Consider the following 24,037-nt stretch of genomic DNA (forward strand, 5'->3'; position numbering starts at 1 on the left):
TAAATATGTACCATCATGAACAGAAAAACTCACTACTGTTAAGACATCAAGAATACCCAAAACATTTCTAAGAGTCAGCGTAAGCCTGATAGTGCTGGAGGTCGGAGTAAAAATCATAACCTAAAGCTGCTCTAGATAAGAGCTACTAATTATAGTCAGCCTACATCTATCAATCTACATTTGACTCTCAAAAGTATAAGCTAAATAAAAGCTTTAAAATCTGTATCATGGAGATAGTGTGCTTTCTTGCACGTGTACCTAATGCCATACTACAGCACACCTAAAGCAGGTGGCCCTATATAATTTGAAGGTGTGTTGGTGAGTTATTTGAGTGTATTGAAAGAATGAAACCCAAGAACATAAATATTTTCTCTAAAGATCCTGCTCCTGCAAATAAATATAGCATGACTTTTAGATTATATTCTCTCACTCATGGTTCAAAATTTCCGTGATAAACAATGCTGCTTTGAAACTTAAAGCAAGCCATGTGTTACTTCTTCTAGACAGTGCACACCTTCTCTCAATGACTGTCACAGACTGGATGAGGTGGAAGGCATCTGGAATAGAGGACAAACTTAAGACCTAAAATGCTTGCTTTTATTGATTCATTTTATTTTAGATACACATTTAAGCACAATGCCAAAACTGATTGTGACAATATTTCCAAAACATGCTAAATACATGTGAGAAGAAACAGAGCATGTAGAATGGTAAGTTGAATAAATCCAAAAAAAGCAAGATAGACTTAAAGAGACTCTTAAGAGTTATCTTAGTATAAGATAAGCTTTACAAACAAATTTAGTTTGAAAATTCCCAATTGCTATATTTTTCATATTTAATTCTACACCTAAAATATTTCCAGCAAATGGCTGGTAAATTGTGAACGGATGCACTTTGCTTCATCTCTCATTACTTAGATAAATTTACCTAATTTGTCAATCAAGTATAATTTGAGGAAGTCTGTATAAGTAAGGCTGATGCATACTGTTATAGCCATCTATGGTTTGCCTTTATAATACTAATCCTCCCACCATTAATATTTTGGTCATTTCCCCTACATTCATGCTATAGTCTTTGCTTATTATTTGTCTCCTTTGTTAGAAAACAAGCCTCATGAAGTTAGGAATTTTGTTTCTTTGGAATACCTAAGGTGCTTTGCCAAGACTAATCATTTTTGCTCATGAAAATGAATAAATTAATCTGAATATTCCAATAGCTAATAACATTTATGATATCCTCAAAAGCTCATTTATCACTGCTCTCTGGCTGTGTCAAATCTAGGAAATGCATTCTGCCTCAGCTAGTGAATTTATTCTCATCCTTTACCAACACTACTTTAATGTATTTATGAAGGGAACCAATCTGAGCCGCAAAGCTGCCAGTAATACTTGAAGCCAAATTTGGAAAACATTTCAGGTCAGGCAATATAAACCATGCACATCACCATGTCTCCATCTCATTTCTTAATTGAAATTCACAGTTGGAGAAATTTCATTTATTTAGCAATTTTTCTGATAAATACCAGTTCAACTGCTCACCAGAACTTGAAATGTCAGCTTGGTGCATTAATTTATGTAATGCCATTGTTATAATAAAAATGTCCTGTAAGGACTGATATTTTAAATTCTTCCACTTGCCTCATGTATACACAACTTTTATAATGTGATTTAATTCATTATTCACAAAGAAAGACTTAAAAAGAATGTCATTTATTTTGTGTGTCAACGTTATTATCAGCTAATGGATACTACATAATGCTATTTGAATTTTCAATACTTCTCTAATGACATGTTTTGAAACTTCAGGAAAAGGAGAGCTCATGGAGCCACAGATTAAGGAAGATGAAGGGGTTCCTGAAAGTGGTTGTGCAGAGAAATATGTACACAGAACAGGGGAGCTTGAACGCGTGAAATCCGAGTCATGAGTTTACATTTGGATCTTACTCATATTATAGAAGGGTCCATGTGTTCAAGAGTTTCATTAAAATACAACACCAGATATAGCAATTTAATATGAGACTTACTAAGAGATGAAGACACAATCCCCTGGAGAATAAAGCAGAACCATCTTGGCACTTCTTTGGCAAAGAATTGGCTAAGCAGTGCCTACCCTGTGAACCAGAAGGGCAAGCCAATATACACAATGACTTTTTAAAATAGAGAAAATGAATTCCAAGTGCTTAAAACCATCCAGAAGTAAGTTAGAAAAAAAAGGAATAGCAGCAACTAATATTAATCTATCCTGTAACCAGAAATTGACTAACAATCATATTACTGGAAGAGGCTGGTTCAGTATCATATGATTTTAATAATGCAATCTTATTTTCTACAGTGAGAAATTGTTCCCCTACATGACTACCTCTAAGTATTGTACTTCATTATATGTTGAAGCATCTTACGGTATAAAGAATTTCCTCACCTCAATCCATTACTATAATCAATATGAAATTCATCACTTTTTTAATGGTGACTGTAATTATTTCAATATTTCATGATGTGGGTATCACTGTGGTTTCTGCGTGTAACTACACTAGCATTTTATTAACTTTATTGGGTTTGAAACAAATTACTGTTCTAAATGCAGTTTCATAAATTTTTTCATCTGGGTATGATAAGCTATTCATGCAAAACATGAAGAATTTTAAAAAGATGAGTTTCCTTGCAGCTTACAGGTAGGACATAAGATACATTTAGTAGGGGCACACAAGAAGGAATGGCAAAACAGAAAAATGAGGGGTTTAAGAAAATCACAACTTAGTTTTAAAAGATGTTTGAGTTACAAAAAGCTAAAATAATGATTTTTGTTTTACCTAAAGATAATTCAAAATGTTGACAGACAGTTCATGTTATGAGTGAAAACTATTCATGGATATTAAAATTTAAAACATAATAAATATCTTTTAATACCACATCCTTGAACATTTTTATTACTATAATTATTAAAAGATTATTACCATTTTATTTCTATTATTATTAAAATATTCTTACTATTTTATTACTATTATTAAAATATTTATTTAGTTAGAGGGAGAGACAGAGAAAGATCTTCTACCCACTAGTTCACTCCCAAATTGGCCATCACGGCCGGAGCTGGGCCAATCTGAAGCCAGGAGACAGGAGCATCTTTTGGGTCTCCTATGTGGGTGCAGGGGCCCAAGGATTTGGACCATCTTCTCCTGCATAGCAGGGAGCTGGGTCGGCAGTGGAGCAGCTGGGTCTCCAATTGGCACTCATATGGGATGTGGGTGCCATAAGTGGCAGCTTACCCCACTACACCATAGCGCAGACCTCCTTGGATATATTTGAAGCATCCCCATAGACAACTGATAGCACTCAACTGTATAAGATTATAAACAGTGAGTGTTATTTTTATAGAAGTTTGCATATACCAATGGCTTATCTATATCAAAATAGTTTACCTGATCCAGAGGGGAGATTGTCCACAGAGGCACAAATTAGATCAACAAACATTGATTCATTTAATCTTCAGCTAGATCCAGACTTGTCAAAATTTATATACTGCTTTTTGTCTATCACAGTGTCCTGATCATAAGAAGGAAAATGATTATCTCATTGTAGGAGAGATACTTTCATCAAATGTCATACCCCCTCAACCCAGTGTAGACAATTAGATTTATCTGACATTCACTTACTCTCACTTTTTCTGAAGAGAGAAGAAACAGTTTGCCTCAGAGATTAAACGTGGGAATAAGAGTGGTTTGAAGAGGACTATTTCCTAGCTGAAACCAGTGATGTCCTTTCTCTGTCTTCGTATCCTCCAATGTCAGTTAGAAACATGTAATAGGAGTTTGAATACTGCAGCTAAGCATATACAGCCTTTCATGATTGCAAGTGGAACTGAAATTAAAATATTTTAAATGCTCTGAGGCTCATTTTATTAAGAATGTCCTTGAGAATTCTTCTGTCTGAGAAGCTTATTTATTCTCTTGGTTTTGTGCCAACCGTATGTTTTCAATTTTCCTCTGAAAGTCTCAAAGTAGAAAAATTTACATATCAGCTCATCCTTAAATGATATTCTTTGTTCTCTTAATCGATAATTTCCTGGATATTGACCTTACTGTACATTAAAAAAGTACACCCACCATATGAATCTCCCTCTTCTTCTCCCCCTCTTTTTTGGTCCCCCCTCCATATTTCTCACTCATCTTTCTAATAAATAATATTTTTAGATTCTGCATTGGTGAGATGATATGATATTTTCCTGTCTTTACTGGGCTTATTTCACATAATATAATTCCCCTAAGAATAGGAAAACAGAAGTGTAAGCAAACAAGTAGAATTATGTCAAACTACAAGTCAACTGCGCAGCAAAGGAAGCAATCAACAGAATTAAGGGGCAATCTACAGAATTAGAGAAAATGTTTTCAAGCTGTACATCTAATAAGATATTAATATCCAGAAAATATAAGGAACTCAAACAACTCCATAGAAAAAACAACAAATACTCTAGAAAAAATGGGCAATAGACCTAAATAGACATTTCTCAAAAGAAAATATACATTTGGCCAACAGGTATATAAAAATGCTTTATATTCTAATGGTCAATAGAAGTAATCATTTGAGAAATACCAAACAAAACTAAATAGATATTACTTCACTCTAATTTGGATGACTATTATCAAAAGACAAAAGATAACCCGTGCAGATAAGAACGCAGAGAAACATGGAATCTGACACACTGCTTTTGTGAAGGCATATTAACATATCCACCATAGAAAACAGTGTGCAATTCCTTAAAAAACTAAAAACAGGACTGCCATATGATACAGTTTATGTTCAAAGAAAATGAAATTATCGTGTGAAAGAGACATTTGTAACACATGTTTATTGCAACAGTATACACAATCGTCTCAAAATGGAATCAAGCAAAGCACCCATTAATGAATGGATGGATACATAAAATATAGTATACATATACAGTGGAATATTGTTCTGCTAAAAATATAAAACATTTCCGCTCCTAATAATTTGCTTTATTTTTAAATTTTTATTTATGCATTTATTTAAAAGGCAGAGTAACAGATAAAAAAAAAAAGAAAGAGAGAAAGAAGAGACAGAGAGATTGTTGGGTAAAGATCTTCCATCTGCTGGATCATTCCCTAAATTTTCACAGCAATCAGGATTGGGTTAGGCTGAAACCAGGATCCAGAAACTCAATCCAAGTCTCCTTATGGGTGACAGGAACTCAACTACCCGAGTCATCATTGCTGCCTTCCAGAGTGTGTCCTGCAGGAATCCAGAACTAGAGGCAGCACCTAGACTCAAACGCAGGAGCTACACTATGGATGTGGGTATCTTAACCACAATACTACATGCTCACTCCATACTTGTTTGTTTTATTGGAATATTGGCACATATGGATTTCATGTGAAACATTAAACACTTGATTTTTCATCAGATTTTATTTCACATATAAAATATAGAGTATTTAAAATATACACTACAAAAGCAAAACAAGATGATATTATTGCTGGTGTACAATACTTCACATTTCTGGATTAAACATGTATCTAGATACTCATGTAAAATCTTTAAAGATTCTGAGACTTGCATTTGTGATGTAGTAGCTAAAGGCACCACCTGTGACTTTAGATCCTACATGGTTCCTGGTTCCTGTCCTAGTTGCAGCACTTCCAGTCTAGCTCCCTGCTCTTGGCTTGGGAAAAGAAGCAAAAGATGGCCAAGTGTTTGGTCACCTGCCACTCACACAGGGGAGACCTGGTTGAAGCTCTTGGCTCTTGACTTTGGTCTGGCCTAGACATGGCTGTTGTAGCCATCTGGAGAGTGAATCAGTAGATGGAAGCTCTCTTTCTCTCTCTCCCGCTCTCTCTGCAGCTCTGACATTCAATTAAGTAAATAAATATTTTTTAAAAACCAAAGATTTACAATATATTTTTAGAAAAAAAATCTCTTTCTTTAATGCAAGAAGTATATTTCCCTTTGACAGATGTATTAGTACAAAAAATACTAATGGTTCTGAAATTAAAAGAAACTTCCTTGTCATATTAGTTCTTAAACTGAAATGGCATATTAATAACTTCATTATACATTTATTAGAGATCTCTACATAGGTTGTATTAAAAGTTTATTATTTCCTTTTATATGATTTTGTATCTTGCAACTTTGCTAAGATTCAGTGGAATCTTTAGGATTTTTTATACGTAAGATCATGTCACCAAAAAACAGAGATAGTTATACTCCCTGCTCTCCAAATTGAATCTAATTTATTTTTATTATCTAACTTATGTGAGTAGGATGTCTAATAAATTAAGATGAATACAAATGTCAAGACTAGAGATCTGGGCCTTAATCCTGATCTCACAGAAGTACAAATCAGATTTTTTAATCACTGAATGTAGTGTTAACTGTGAAAATTTCATACATATTCTTTATTATATTGAAGTAATTTTATTCTATTCCTTGTTTACTTAGAATTTTTATCATGAAAAGTTACAAATTTTTGTCAAACACATTTGTGCATGTATTGGGATGATTATTTGGCTTCTATCATCCATTCCACTAATATAGTATACAAGGTTAATATACTTAAGTATACGATAGGATGCATCAGCATCAACTCTGAAATGCTTCTGTATGTCCAAGTAAACAGCCTAAGTTTGAGCTAAAACCACCACACTAAGACCCACAATTTGTCTTGTAGTACCTACCCATAAGAGTGCCATGTAGTGAAAGGGTAATTGTTAACATGAACAAGAGTTACTATCCATCTATCCATCTACCTTGCTTAATGCCTTATGCATTATATTATTTTTTGCTTTATTTACAGAGTAAGGGAAATACGAGTCAGGGAAGCTAATGACTTACACTGGTGCCCATGGAATTAGATCCTTCTCAATGTAGATCCAGCAGTCTGCCTGGAACCTCTATGCTTCATTGCCTCTATTAACTTCTTTTTTTTTTTTTTTTTATTTGACAGGTAGAGTTATAGACAGTGAGAGAGAGAGAGAGAGAGAGAGAGAGAGAGAGAGAAAGGTCTTCCATCCATTGATTCACTCCCCAAATGGCCACTACGGTTGGCGCTGCGCCAATCCAAAGCCAGGAGCTGGGTGCTTCCTCCCACTCTCCCATGCAGGTGCAGGGACCCAAGCACTTGGCCATCCTCCACTGCCCTCCCGGGCCACAGCAGAGAGCTGGACTAGAAGAGGAGCAACTGGGACTAGAACCTGGTGCCCATATGGGATGCAGGCACTGCAGGCAGAGGATTAACCAAAGTGAGCCAGGGCGCTGGCCCCGCCTCTATTAATTCTTAAGGAAATTCTCATCTTTTTCAATGTCTGTCTGGGAAAATAAATATAATTTTCTAAGGAGCTTATTTTAACTCATGCTGTATTCTAATTTAGAGAATAATGAAATTTGTAGTGTTTCTGCTGATTGTTTTACACTTGACAAGATCTAGAGAATTCAGAGATACGTTATCTTCATTTTGAGAAAAGATTATTTGAATAAATATTACACAGTTCAGAGATAAATCCTACAGTTTTTTGACTAGGAAAACATCAGGTTTAGAATGTAATATCTGAATCAAGCTTCAATTGATCCACTTTCATACTTTTCTTAATTAGCCATTAAAAATGAGTTTTGAAGTCTTTTTTCTTTCCTCTATGATTAAAAAATACTTTGTCTGAGTGCTGTAGAAGTTGTCTATCCTGTATCTCATGATAATTAGATCAAAGATAGAATGAAATATTCTGTTAGATATCATTTTAACAAAAATATTCTATTCCCTTGCACTTTCATTTTACGAAATCTGTTTTTTCAGCATGAGTAGGAAGCCTCTAGTGATTATCTTTATAGTTTGAGAGGAAATTATTCTCTGCCAAAAATTTTTAAATGAAATATATTTCATTCTAGTATTTGCTAATACTAGATTCATTTAGAAAATGACATATATATGACACTAATATCCTAAATATGTACAAGTAATTGTACAGTTCCATTGCTAATTCCTTTGAAATTTTTCACATTGAGCCCTATTAAATTACATAAGTTAATAATCCTTGCAATTTAGTGGCAAAAAGGAAAATATTTAATTTACCTCCTCTTTTTACTTCCTTCACATCATCTCTTTATATGATTATAAAGTACAAGATATTACACTAATTAAACATACAAAATTATGCTTTCAAAGTAGTTTCTTATGTACAAAGGTAAGTTTCATACAAGCCAAAATGTGATATATGTATGGGAAAATTGAAAACTTGTATGATTATTTAGAGAGAAAATAATAAAACATCATGATTCCAGGAACTGGCAATATATGAGGTGACTCACAAATAAAGATATAAGTTTTGCCAGTGGAATACATTTAATTAAATATTTAAATCATTTAAATTTAATCACTTTTAATTAAATGCAGTCTATCAACAAAACTTATTTTAAAAACTTAAATAAAATTAAAATACAAAAAAAAAAAAACAGAGGAACTTCATCAGAATCCTAAGAGAAAATTCATGCCTACTGTTATATACAGAGTTAATGTTTCAATTATGTGTTAGAGGAGAAATTTTTTTGCAAACTAGAATGCCTCTAAAATCTACACTAACAGGTCGCTGCCATAATATGTAATCTAAAGTGGGAAAAAAAACAGGAAGGAAGAAAAGGAGGGGGAGTAAAAAGGGAAGAAGAGAGGGATGGGTAAACAAAGAAACAAAGAAAAGGAGATATGACAAAGAAGAGAAATACTGACATTGTCACACTTAGGAGTTAACAGAATGTACAAAATGAGAGATAGGCATCTCACACAATTGTAAAAGGGTAAAGCGCTCTTCAAGAGGCCTAAGAGGAAAAAAGTAATGGACTCATCATGCATTGTATCTGAAAATATTAAGGGCGATTTCTAGCAAGATTAGTATCTAACACACAATTTATAGCTGTGAAATTGACACTTTTAGATACAATGATTTTGAATAGCCCTCGACTATTGAGGAACAGCAGTTTTATTCTTCATATTATTTGTTGAACTCTTTACTTAGTATAGTGTTAATCTTCTGAGTATAAAGTTAATTGCAAATAGATATTTGTAAAAAATAAAAGGAAGGGGGTGGGAGTATGGGCAGACATGATGGGAAGAATCAACATGTTCCTAAAGTTGTAATAATGCAATGTATGAATTTTGTAACTGTAAAGCTTATAGCTCTTCATACATTCCTATGGACTTATTTCTAAGGGTATAGTTTAAAAATTGCCATGAGACCCCAAATCCCCTTAAGTCAGGTGGTAAAAAATAGCATTTTAAGTGTTAAAGTGACCATATGGATAGGAATAATCATTATAGTGATCATGTAAGAGGATTAAGTGTCTGTTAATAATATTAGAATAAAAAGAGTGAAGCCTCCAACATGGGAAGCAGTCCATAGAGCAGACTCATAAAATGACAACTGCTTTAAGAAACACTCTGATCTCAGAATCAGCCCTTAAGGCATTCTGGTCTGGCTGAGAAGTCCACAAGAGAATTTCAGGCACAGAAAGCCAAGACACTGTGGCAAAAAATGTCCTACATGAAGGACCTCTGTGAGTGAGATGCCAGTGGAAAGAAATGGTCATCAAAGAAGGAGAAACTTTTCTCTGAATGGAGGAGAGAACCTCTACTTTGCTCATGGTCTTGTATAAATACTGAAAGGGTTTGTGGATTCAAAAGGCTTCATAGCCTAGGCAGCTCATGTCAAGACTCTCGGGTGATCACTGATGTCATACATAAGAGTATTAATTGTTAAATTAACAAGAATCACTGTGCATTAACTTTCCATGCAGGACATCTGTCCTCAAAGAGTTATACTATGAGAGTTAATAGTAAAATTTGTTCTCAGAGATTTACTTTGTTTTAGTGTATTAAGTTGAGGATATTCTTATGTCTCATAAGTTATAGTTATGTTTAAGTGCTCACAAAAGATGTATCATTCTTGGGTTCTTCTTTAAAGTTAATTAAATTTCTCAAAAAATAGAATGCTTAACAAAAAAAGAAGTGAAATTAACTTTGAGATGCAATGACTTTGAATAGCCCTTGTCTCAACTGTTAAGGAATTTTTTTTTGCATGCAATCTGTTGAACACTTTACTTTGTATAGAGTTCATCTTTTCTGTATAAAGTTAATTCAAATTAGATTTTAGTTAAAAATAAGACTGGGAATAGGAGAGGGAGGAGGAGAAAGGGTGGGCATGTGGGTGGGAGGGCGGGTAAGGTGAGAAGAATCACTATGTTCCTAAAGTTGTATTTATGAAATGCATGAAGTTTGTATTTCTTAAACAAAAGATTTCTTTGGAGAAAAAAATAAGAATGGGAATAGGAGAGAGAAGAGGACGAAAAATGAGCATATCGGCAAGAGAGAGCACAGAGTAGAAAGTATCACTATGTTCCTGAATCTGTATATGTGGAATACATGAAATTTGTATACCTTAAATAAAATTTTAAAAAAATATTTAAAATACAAAAATAAAAATACATGCAATCTTATTAAAAACACTTATATAAAAGATTTTTGCATTAATTATTGATGGATGACTACGTTAAAAGTTCTAAGACTAAAAAGATTAGATAAGTGGAAACTTATAAGTAGACACTGAGCATTCTTTACAAGAAAAATTATGCAAATGTTCACCATTGAGCTAACCCAAATCTCAGTGAAACAACACAAGAGCAAGAGAGGGATCACAGCTTTTAAGGAAAGTGGGACACTGAAGGAAGAGATACAAATTTCTTTTTTTTATTTGGAGAATATTTGATATTATCTAACATTAGAAAATAAAATATAAATCTTGATGTAGCACTAAGAAGCAAATAGAAGAAACAAGAAGAGAAGGAAAAGTGGTTGACAAGGATGTGGTAAGTATTGACTATTTTTAGACTGCATCTTATTTACAATTTTTTTGCATTTTGAGCTGTGTTTTACAAAGATTTTCTAAAAAGATTTATTTTTTATTTGAAAGAACTATGGAGAGAAGGGGAGAGACAGAGAGAGATTGTCTGTCCAGAGGTTCACCCCCCAAATGGCTGTATTGGTTAGTGCTGGGCCAGGCCAAAAATAGAAGCCAGGAGCTTCTTCCAGGTTTCTCACACTGGTAGCAGGGGCCCCAGTACTTGGACCATCTTCTTTTGCTTTTCCTAGGCCAATAACAAGGAACTGGATCAGAAATGGAACAGCAAGGACATGAATTGGCACCCATATGGCATGCTGACAATGCAGGTTGCACCTTTCCCACTATTCCACAATGCTGGCCACTAACCCCTATTTTTTTTTTTAATACAAGAACTTAAGGCACAACTGCCAACTTTCTGAAAAGGTTACCAATACCACACCAGAAATAGAAGAAAATAAGAAGTTATTTTCATTTAAAAATATTTGAATATCTGAGCTTAGTTAGAAACAAAGGGGAAGCAATCAATAGAGTTGGAAATGTCAAGATAGAAGAGAAGACCCAGCTAACTGATAAAACAAGTTTTCTGGAAAGCAGGTAAAACTTGGAGGTGCTTGTGCATCTTTTTAATAATAATTCTATTTAATTTCCTTCAAGTATAATGATATGGATATAAGCCACTCTCCTTTTTTTCCATTCCTCTATTTCTGTAAATCAGTAGCTTTAAGCATCCTATGTGAGTGTGAATGCAGAAGTAGGCTTATATCTAGCAAAGGAAAAGATACTGGTAAAAGTGAAAATAGTTAAAAGAACCAATGGCACAATTTCATGTGTGTAGAAACATATTTTTATGCACGGTGTAGGGTGAATACAAAGAGAGAACAGTCCAAGAGTTTGATTTGACTGCTGGGGAGACATCTCAAGAAGATACTTAGAAAAACTAAGGAAAACAGATGTATGTCTGTATATTAATTGAGAAAGATAAAGGATTGCTGAGAAAAAGAGATTTTCTAAAGAAAACTGCATGCTGCATGTTTCCATATTTTTTGTAATTTTAGTGCTTATCATTAGTTATAAAAGAAAAGATACTCATGAGGGTTAACTTTTCAGTTTTCCTGTGGCATTTCTTCATTTTGTGAGACTCCAAAAAATTGAATGTTTGGCACATCTTCTGTGTCATCAGCTTCCCTGGAGAAAAATCATCTTGTTTTCTTTTTTTTTCAGCAGGGCTAAGGCATCTACTGTTTAGATATCCATCGCTTTTCTGTCTTGAAACTCAAGCTGAACCATCCCCCAACACCACTCTCAAAAAACTAGCAAACCAAAACCACAGCAACCAAAACTGGATGTGCTTTTAAATTCAAGAAAAACGTCATGTAATTTCTTTAGCAACTAAAACTGCTGCTTATTCTGTTCACTATTTGTAATTATTTAACACTTTGGAATGTTGGACAAAAAAATTCATTACTGACTCTCACCTTCAGATTGAGCAGTATTTTTAAAATACTTGAGTAAAATTCAGGGCACAAATACTAAAGAACATCACCTTTTTAAATTTTTTTTTCTTATTTTTAAGATTTATTTATTTTATTTGAAAGGCAGAGGCAGAGAGACAGGGCTGGGAGTGGGGGTCTTTCATCCACTGGTTTACTCCCCAGATGGCCGCAACAGCCAGAGCTGCGCCAATCCAAAACCAGGAGCCAGGAATTTCTTCCGGGTCTCCCACGCAGGTGTGGAGGCCCAAGCAGTTGGGCCATCTTCCACTGCTTTCTCAGGCCACAGCAGAGAGCTGGATTGGAAGTGGAGCAAGCTGGGACTTGAACCGGTGCCCATGTGGGTTACTGGCACTGTAGGCGGTAGCTTCACACACTATGCCACAGCACCGGCCCTGAACTCACCAACTTTTAAAGTGGGGATGGATGCTTGGTGCATCAGTATTTCTTGGGAAGGCCTCAACTTGCATCAGAAGTCATAGTTCCAGTCTATGGCCCTTCTCTTCCTCATCCAGCTACCTACTAATGTGCACATGGGAAGCAGCAGTGAATGCCCAAGAACTTCGACCCCAGGCACCCTTGTTGGAGAGCTAGATTGAGTTCTGGGCTCCTGGCTTTGGCTTGGTCCAGTCCCAGCTACTTGGGCTATTTCAGAAGTGATCCAGTAGATGGAAGGCTTCTCTTTGTCTGTCTTTGTCTTCCAAACAAAATGAAAAAAAAAAAAGACAAACTTTAATAGTAAATAAATTATTGGGTTATGTTGTTTTCACACTTTTCCTCTTTTAGACTATTTCAGAGATTAGAAGAAAAGAAAATTAATGCATTCATACATATCTTATTGTTATAGAAGATACTGGTATTATAGACCAGGAAAACATTTTCATGTTGGTTATTCTTTTAATGACACTTGATAAAAATTTGTAATAAAATCAGTGAATTTAATGGAAAATTAATTTAATTGAGATATATATATATATATAGATATATATATATATACTATAAATAGACCATATTTAACAGGAAAGGTGATCATCAACTCACATTATTTCATACTATACACTTTCCATCATGCCTTGGATGTAGTCCCTATAATAAAGATTGGAAAGAGACAGAATATTTGCAAGTAGTAAAATATCTTAATATAATTCAGTCATTATATTTCCAGTCTTATCTAAAGGAAAATAACTACATTCTACAAAAAGAATAATTTATTCCAGTAGAATTTATAGTAGCATAATATATGTCATTTGTTGAGTCAAAATTCTATCAATTCAGAAACAATCAAAATCTTCAAAAAAGAAAAAAAATGGAAATGTTTGCTACAAAATATGTAAACTTTATTTTTGTCAGGATGTTTTATTTTTCACATTTCTGTATAAAGCAATTCTAATAGGCATCTTTGCAAATATATAACAAATATATTTGGAGGAAAATTAGGGTGTTCTGTGTTGAGTTGTATAAAGCAGAAAGCTGTTAAAAAGATAGAATATAGTTTAAAATTCAAAAAAGCAACAATTTTCTCTCCTTTAAAGTCATTCAAAGTATCATCTAATATTTTAGATGGTATTTGAAATACATTCATGACATCAAGTACCATTGTAAAGAATTTCATATCAACATTAGATACTATTTTCAATGTGTATCTCCTGCTCTCAATGTTTTTCATAACTCCAGATGAGTTTATCTAACTATGTTTTTCATCTGTAATTTGGTAACCAATAGATACTCAAAATTACTGATACTGAACTTCATTATATTTTAACTTACAAGCCCCACAGTCACTCTCATGCTACTGAATGGTGCTGAGTCATTACTCAAATATAGTGAAATAAGATTTAGCTATGATTTATATATTTTATGAAAGTTTTTCTAGAGCCAAACTACTTCTTGATGCCCTTGAAACTATCAACCTACTTGATCTCATAGTCTTGGACTATCACAAAACCCTTCTGATTTCTTTCTTTCTTCTTTTTTCTATTCTTTTCTCCCATGTAGTCCAGAAAAAGTTAATTATTTAAAAACATAAATTAGAGGCTGGTGCTGTGCTGTAGCAGGTAAAGATGCTGCCTGCAGTGCTGGCATCCCATTTGGGTACTGCTTCAAGTCCTGACCGCTCAACTTTCAATACAGCTACGTGCTAATGTGCCTGGGAAAATAGCAGAGGATGGCCCAAGTGCTTGGGAACCTGCACCCATGTGGGAGCCACAGAGGAAGCTCTTGACTCCTGGGTTCAATCTGGTCCAACCCTGGCCATTGTGCCCATTTAGGGGGGTGAACCAGCAGATGGAAGGTCTCTCTCTCTCTCTCTCTCTCTCTCTCTCTCTCTCTCTCTCTCCCCATATGTGTGTGTGTGTGTGTGTCTTCCTCTCTTCCTGTGTAACTCTGAAAAAATGTTCAACATCACTAGCAATCAGAGAAATACAAATCAAAACCACAATGAGGTTTCACCTCACCCCGGTGAGAATGGCGCACATTCAGAAATCCACCAACAACAGATGCTGGAGAGGATGTGGGGAAAAAGGGACACTAACCCACTGTTGGTGGGAATGCAAACTGGTTAAGCCACTATGGAAGTCAGTTTGGAGATTCCTCAGAAACCTGAATATAACCTTACCATTCAACCCAGCCATCCCACTCCTTGGAATTTACCCAAAGGAAATTAAATTGGCAAACAAAAAAGCCATCTGCACATTAATGTTTATTGCAGCTCAATTCACAATAGCTAAGACCTGGAACCAACCCAAATGCCCATCAACAGTAGACTGGATAAAGAAACTATGGGACATGTACTCTATAGAATACTATACAGCAGTAAAAAAAAAAAAAATGAAACCCGGTCATTTGCAACAAGATGGAGCAATCTGGAAAACATCATGCTGAGTGAATTAAGCCAGTCCCAAAGAGACAAATATCATTTGTTTTCCCTGATTGGTGACAAGTAACTGAGCACCAAAGGGGAAACCTGTTGAAGTGAAATGGACACTATGAGAAACAGTGACTTGATCAGCTCTTGTCCTGACTGTTGATGTACAATGAAATACTTTATCCATTTTAGTATTTTTTTTTTGTTCTAGAACTAGTGGTTGAACTCTGTAATTAACACACAATTATTCTTAGGTGTTTAAATCTTAACTGAAAAGTGATCCCGGTTCAATATAAGAATAAGAAAAAGAGAGGGAGAAGATGTACAACTGGGGACATGCTCAATCGGACTTGCCCCAAATGGTGGAGTTTGAAATGTGCCAGGGTATTCCAATACAATCCCATCAAGGTGGCATGTTCCAATGCCATCTCACTACTCCAGGCGATCAATTTCAGTTCACAATTGATGACTCTGATAGGTCTAAGAGTCAAAGGCATCACACAAACAAGACTAGTGTCTGCTAATACTAACTGATAGAATAAAAAAGCAAGAGAATGATCCAACATGGGAAGCGGGAGACACAGCAGACTCATAGAATGGCAGATGTCTAAATAGCACTCTGGCCTCAGAATCAGCCCTTAAGGCATTTGGATCTGGCTGAAGAACCTATGAGAGTATTTTAGGCATGGAAAGCCAAGACACTCTGGAAGAAGAAGAAGAAGAAGAAGAAGAAGAAGGAGGAGGAGAAGGAGGAGAAGGAGGAGAAGGAGAAGGAGAAGGATAAGGAGAAGAAGAAGCAGAAGAAGCAGAAGAAGCAGAAGAAGAAGAAGAAGAAGAAGAAGAAGAAGAAGAAGACCTACATGAAGGATCTCAGCGAGTGTGATCCCAGTGGAAAGAACGGGGCCATCAAGGTAGGAGGTACCTTTCTCTGAAGGGAGGAGAGAACTTCCAGTTTGACTATGACCCTATCAGAATAAGATCTAAGTCGGAGAACCCTAAAGGCTTCCATAGCCTTGGCAACCCATGACTAGAGCCTAGGGAAATTACTGATGCCATAAACAAGAGTGTTAAATTGTCAAATCAACATCAAGAGTCACTGTGTTCTTACGTCCCATGTGGGATCTGTCCTTAATGGGTTGTCCAATGTGAAGTAATGATATAGCTAGTACTGAAACAGTATTTTTACACTTTGTGTTTACGTGTGGGTGCAAACTGATGAAATCTTTACTTAGTATATACTGAATCAATCTTTTGTATATAAAGATAATCGAAAATGAAAAAAAAACTTGGTGTTAAATTGGAAATTACATAGAAAATTAATCAATTTTTTAAAAAATATATCATGTAGGATCTCTGCATTAATGTGCTGCACACTGTTATTTAATGCTATAACTAGTACTCCAACAGTATTTTTTCACTTTGTATTGCTATGTGAGGGCAAACTGTTGAAATCTTTATATATACTAAACTGGTTTTCTGTATATAAAGAGAATTGAAAATGAATCTTGATGTGAATGGAAGGGGAGAGGGAGTGGGAAAGGGGAGGGAAGTTATGGGGGGGGAAGCCATTGTAATCCATAAGCTGTACTTTGGAAATTTATATTCATTAAATAAAAGATAAAAAAAATCAGGCCATATTCTAAAGCTCTTTTTCTAGGATTATTCAAAATTTTCAATTATTATTAAAGTTAAACTCAATGTCTTTTATTATGTAATGATTTGTTACAATGCTGGTTAGGATGCCTAATTCCTGCATCACAGTGTCTTGCTTTGATTGCTGACTCTGGTCCTCAGTCTTGCTTAATGTGGACCCTGGGATTCAGGAAGGCTCAGCAGTTGGGTTTTTCTCACCCATATGGATGATCTGGACTGAACTTTGGTCTTCCAGCTTCACCTGGGCCAAGGAAAGCCATTGCAGGCATTTGTGGAATGAAAAACCAGCAGGTGGGGAATCTTTCTCTTAGTCTTTTGCTCTTTTTCCCCCTCTCAATGAAAACAAAATTAAATTCAGCTAAATCCAAATTTATCACTGTGGCAAATTAACTCAAAATGATCTATTCTTAATTTATTTGACTAACTTCATTCTCTTTCACTACACTTCAAGTAGACCAAGTGACTTTTTTGAATTTTATTAAACTTCCTATTCATTGAAAACTTTCACTTTCCTATCTGCAAGTTCTTATTTTTTAAAATTTTTAAAAAAATTTATTTATATTACTTGAAAGTCACAGTTACACAGACAGAGAAGAGGCAGAGAGAGAGAGGGAGAGAATGGTCTTCCATCCGGTGGTTCACTCCCCAGATGGCCTCAAAGGCCAGAGCTGCGGCGATCCAAAACCAGGAGCCAGGAGCTTCCTCCAGGTCTCCCACGCAGGTGCAGGGGCCCAAGGACTTGGGCCATCTTCTACTGCTTTCCCAGGCCATAGCAGAGAGCTGAATCAGAAGTGGAGTAGTCAGGTCTTGAACCAGTGTCCATATGGGCTGCCGGCACCGCAGGTGGCGGCTGTACCCGCTAAGCCACTGCACCGGCCCCGCAAGTTCTTATTTTTAGAACTTTACTACTCTTGGTTTGTAATGTCTAGTTTGTGCTTGGATACAATTTTCACTTACTATTTATTTGGCAAGAGTCAGTAAATAGTCAAGTCATTTTAAAATATTTTATATTATTCTTTATTACATTGTATTAAATCCCAATATCCACTGATCTGTGTATCTATGCACCTATTATCTATCAAAAACTTATTCAGCAAGCACCCTGAACAAGTACACTTGCTTATCTTACACCACAGTGTGCCTCGGACTATACCAAGTATATCTAAACATTGATTGATTGATTTTATTTATAAATATTTCTTTTTAAAATTAAGGCAAATGAAGGCATAATTTCATATTTGAACTAATCTTCAGCCAAGGAGCAATGCTTTGTCATTTTCATTTACCTTTCAGTTTTGTGTACCCTCTGCACTGATCTGTCATGTAAGCCAATATAATTCTATCCTCACTGAAGATGGTTTAAATCATGCTTTAAGTTTTAATTTTTATTGATGCATGATAATTGTTATTTATGGGATATGGTATGATGTTTCAATACAGTTATGCATTGTGCAGTGATAAAATCAAGATAATTAGCTTATAAGTTAAAATAAACATTTGCTATTTCTTTGCAGTAAGAACACACAAAAAGCTCTCTTCTATTTTGAAAGATACACTGTATTATTACTAACTATAGCTACCCTATTGTGCCATAAAGCACTAGAAGTTATTTTCCTATTTAAGTGAACCTACTGACTATACCTCTCTTTGTCCTCTGAGTTCCTGCCTCTGGTGATTCCTACTCTGTCAACTTCTGTGAGTTCAAGGCGTTTCTTTCCTTTTTTTTTTTTTTTTAATTCCACAGATGATTTGATTATGTGATACTAGTTTTGCAGTGCCTTTCTAATTTCAATTAACACAGTATCTTTCAGTTCTATCCATGCTTTCAGGGTGGATAGGATGCCATTGCCTATGGTGAAAGCCCACTAAGTGTATCACTTCAAGACAGATGGCATCATGGCAGTGGTCCTGTGAAAAAGAAAGATCACATGGCAAGATAAGAAACCAGAGAGGGGAGGAGCCAGTCTCACATTTTCAGAAACAACCTCTCTGAAGAACTGCGTAACCTCTCACACTTCCACATTTAGTACCAAGGTCTCAACGCATGAACTCTGAGGAATACACTTAAACCATGTTCAAATAATAGCAGTCCCCTATAAAATACATTAGTTTAAAATATTTTATCCTATTTTATGGTTGAGTTTTCATTTAACAATATTGTTTGCAGTGAAAAAAATTAGATGTCAATTTTATATATTTTACTTGTGTAGCTACAACTATTTTGGAAAGTTTTGTGTCACCCATGAGTACAAAGATTTACTCCTATGTTGTCTTCTAAAAGTTTTATACTGTGACATAGCGAGTAAAGCTGCTGCCTATGGTGCTGGCACTGGTTCCTGTACCGGCTACTCCACTTCCAATCTAGTTCCTTACTAATGTGCATCAGAAAGCAACAAAGGATGGTGCAGGGTCTTGGGCCCTTTACCCAAGTGGGAGACCAAGAGGAGGCTTCCGACTCCTGGGTTAGGCATGGCCCAGCTCCCACCTTACGGTCATTTGAGGAGTGAGCCAGCAGATGAAAGATCTCTCTCTACCTCCCACTACCTCTCTTTCTCTCTGTAATGCTGCCTTTCAAATAAATAAATAAAACTTTTTTAAAAAAATTTACAGCACTAACTTACATAGTCTGGTTTATTTTGAGTTAATGTTATACACAGTATAGCTAAGGGGGCCACTTTAATATTCAGTCATATCATCATTTGTTGAAAATTATATCCACTTATCTCTTAAACCTTCCTGACATTCATTCATATCAATAACCACTTTGGCATAAATGTATGGATTTATTTCTACAATTTTATTTATGGATTTATACAATTTATTTATGGATTTATTTCTTACAATTACATTCCATTCCACTGACCTTTGTGTCAATATACACTTTCTTGATTACTATAACTTGAAATAAAGTTTGAGTGTGAATAAATAAATAAAATATGAGTGTGAATGTTAACAAAATTACTTTTGCTATTCTGTTATTTTCAGAGCAACAATTTTTTTTAGAAAGCAATGATTTTGTTAGGCATTGTTTTGTATTTGTAGATTAAAGAACATTTTCATTGTAATAATTTTAAGTCTTCCCATGAATGAACATAGGGTTGTTTTCCATTTGTTTATACCTTTAGTATCTTTGAAGTGAAGACAGATTTTAGCATAAATGCTTGCCTTGTTAAAGTTATTCCTATGTGTTTAATTATTTTGATTATAGCCTAAACAGAATTGTTTTAATTTACTTTCAAAATTTAATTAGGAATAAGTAAAATAAAATTGATTTTGTATACTAATCTAAATATATGAAGATATTATTTAGATTTCCTGATATCTACTAACATGTTGTTTATTTTAAGTCCATAACTTTGCTTCTCCATCTATTCAAAGCACATTCCCATCTATTGCCCAAGTGATAATAATGCATCTTAACCATTTAAATCAATAGATATGCAAAATAAGCCATTTAATATAGAAAATAAATGGCAAAATATTCAGAAAACATGATTATACTATAAAAACACTAATAGAAAACTCACAAATCAGAAAGATTCTTTAATTTTAGCAATGCCTGTTTGTAACAGTTTTATTATAATTACAGTGCTTCATCATTTTGCTAAATCTACCATCTTCAATTAAAATTTTTCAAAAGCATCTTATTTATGTTTTGACTTTCTATCTCCAGTATTCTAGTGTATTTCCTTAATTATCCCATCGTTATCCACATCTCCCATATCACTTACAATCTGTAATTTCTCCAAATATTTCTGTTTTTTTCTCTTTCAGATATTTTCTTCTTGAATTTTCCTAAAGTCGTTTCCAATCTCCATCATCTCCTCAAAGTATTCACACAGTCCTCAAATCTGAGTCTATATTAGCTTATTTATTTAATAGTCTCTTTTATGATAATATTTTTCATTATTTTCCATTATTTTCAAAAAGACCCACCCCTGACTATTTAAAGTTTACATATTTTAAATGTGATTTTGTTTTGTATTGATAATTTATATTTCAGATAAGATCATTTCACTGTTTTCATCTCATTGTCAAAATGCAAGTAACCAAAGAAAAGACAAATTTAGTATAAAGCAAGGAAATAAGAAAAATAATACATTACAATTGGAAAGAAAACTGGACTACAATCCATTATTTTCCACATATTACAGTAATTCACTGAAGGGTTTGTAACACAAAAGTAAAACATGTGAAATGACAGTTGATCTAACATTCTAAGACCTAGACTTCATCAATCCTTAAAAAACTGAAAGCCAGTATTAAGAAATATTGAAAGAGTATCACAGAGAAATAAAAATCTATGCTGATACCAAAAAGCTGTCAACTACTAAACTATGATTAAATATATTAGGTTGAGCACTGTTTTATTAGCCATATTACAAGGGAGATGACATATTGAAAATCTTTAACTCTAGTTTCCTGTCAGCATTGAAAAATCTACATTAACATGAAATCAACCTCTCCATTCCAAGAATTATTTGTCCAACAGTGTAGATTGAAGTTGGTGACCAGATGACCAATAAAATAGATTGATTTAGAGTAGAAACAGCCCAGATAAAAAGTAAATCAGACAAGAAGGCAGATTGGCATCTAAGTTGAAGCCAGGATCATAAAAACAGGGTATTTTAGCCATGCAAAAAATTAAGTATGGAGTCTTGTGAGGATTGCCATAACATATTTTGCAGTTTTATTGGTGCACAAAAGCAGATAGTAGAGCCGACATTCTAGGCACAAGGGCCCCCTCCGTGTAAGTGGAGAGAATAGCTCTTTTTCATCTCATACAAGGTCAGAGAGATTCTTCAGGGATGTGTCTGCCCACACAGATAGTCCATTTTGTTTTATTGGTTTAATTGGTTTGTTACTTGTTTTGGCGACCAAGTTTCCTGCTTCATTTTGTAAACATCATGGAAAAACTCCAGAGATAGGTTATTACTGGAAGAGTCCACTGTTTTTCTTGATTTAAATCTTCAGTGTGTTTCCCATGAAACACTTATACTTCACACTTTCAATTCTACCTCTTGCATTTCATTGTAGCTGTCATTTTTTTTTTTTTTTCCTGAAAGCGTAGACAGAACACAGGGTACTAGAACTCATTCCAGTTTCACATCTCCACCCCCCACTTCTCTCAAGGTCTGTAATGAAAGTAAAATCTATTATCTGTTTAAAAACTGATATTTACATATGTGCTTTGGACCTCTCTTCTGCCCTGAGAAATTTCTCTCCACGCTTCTTCTCTTCACTGTGCTTTTGTTTTTCACTTCTTTTAAGGCTATCTCCTGTATCTGTTTTCTTTAAGGATATGTGGACTTCTTAAATTTAAAAACGTATTAAACAGAAAAAAAACAATTTCTTCTCTAGCTTGATGCTTGGTGCATTAATTTTGCTCAACACAGCTATTTGAAAGGAGTGACCTGGAATTATATTTCAACATGTTCACTTCTTCCTCATTCCCAACCTATGTGCACTCTCCTATCCTTAACCCCATACCTCGTGCTGACTGTAGTTCCCAAAGTGATGCTTTTTAAGAACATTTTCAAGTGAGTTTAATATCTATTTCTGAGTTATCAGCTTTTTCTGACTTTTTACAGCATTTTAAATTATGATTTCCATCACATGCAGACATTTCTCCTCCTCTGGTACCTGCTCTTTGGCTTGCTTCTCTTTCTTCTGTATGACTGTTGCCCTCATTCTGTCACTTACATTTTTGTTTTTCTTGGTGCCATGACCTCAGCTCTCCTTTTCTCTCTCTCACCTTTCACATATTTTATAGAGAATTATTATACTACTAAGATTATAGTCACCATTTCCATACTGTGGTTTTCTTATCTCAGTCTTCAATTAATACTCTACTTCAATGATAAAAGTTAACATACGTGACTGCCTTTGAGACATATTCACTAAGCTATCCCAGAGGAATCCTCAATGCCTAATGATAACTAAATCCATAGCATGCACTTCCTATTCAAATCTACCCTTCCTATCTCAATGAATGTTATTATGATAATAGCTAAAATTATTGAATATTTATGTAACTGGCACTGTATTAAGTGCTATAACTGCATTAACATCTTTAGTTCTTTCAATTAACCTTTGTGATAGACAGAGTTATTATCTCTCCTCATTTTCAAATGAAGTAACTGATGTACAGACAGAAAAGTCACACATCCCCAAATGGTGGTACCTTGTTTCAAACAGCAGTCTGGTTTCAGAATCCATCCAGATCACTACTTTGTGTTGCATTGTTCAAGTCAGAAACACAGTTACATAACTGATGCTTCTTTCTCTTATTTTAATAAATAATAAATCATCAGTCATCCAGAACTACTTATAGATATCCAAAAGAACCACATTTTCCTTTTTAAAAATAACCTTATTATGTTCTCATGTCTATCTTGCTAAATATCTTACAAATCCATTGATTTCCTCCAATTATCACTGCCAGGAATCTACTTCATATTCCATACACTCCGTATGCAATTTTGTAAAATAGTCTCTTAACTTTGATTTCTATATTTTTATCACTTGTCGTGCCAATTTATAATTTTAATATAGTAGCAAAGGAGGTTTAGAAGAAATGTTCATTTGATTATACTAAAACCAATAGAAGATAATTCAAGAATATTTTTTAAAAAATTAATTTCCTAGTGGAAGCTATAACAACAGTCTTGATCTGCCCCCTGCATGCAAAGTAAAACAGCAATTCAAAATATTATTTGGAGGTGTGGGTGTTTGGTTCATCAGTTAGGATGCCACTTGTGATGTCTGTATTGCATATAGAAGTGCCTAGTTCAAGTCAAGGCACTACTTCTCTCTCCAGTTTCCTGCTAATGTACACCCTAGGAGAAAGCAGGTGATGAGTGAATTAGTTGTTTCCTTGCCACTCAGGGGAGAGACCAGAATTGAGTTCTAGGCTCCTGGCTTCAGCTTGGTTTATTCCCAGCTATTATGAGCATTTGGATAATGAATCAAACAGCAGAAGATCTCTTTATCGCCTGCTCTATCATCATCACACTCAACTAGAGATGATTTAAAGTATATGGGAGGATGTGTATAGGTGTATGCATATGCTAATAAATTTTATTTAAGGAATTTGAGCATCAACACATTTTGGTATTTGCAGGGGCCCCTGGATCA

This window comes from Lepus europaeus, chromosome 16 (assembly GCF_033115175.1).
Source record: "Lepus europaeus isolate LE1 chromosome 16, mLepTim1.pri, whole genome shotgun sequence".
NCBI classification, from domain to species: Eukaryota; Metazoa; Chordata; class Mammalia; order Lagomorpha; family Leporidae; genus Lepus; species Lepus europaeus.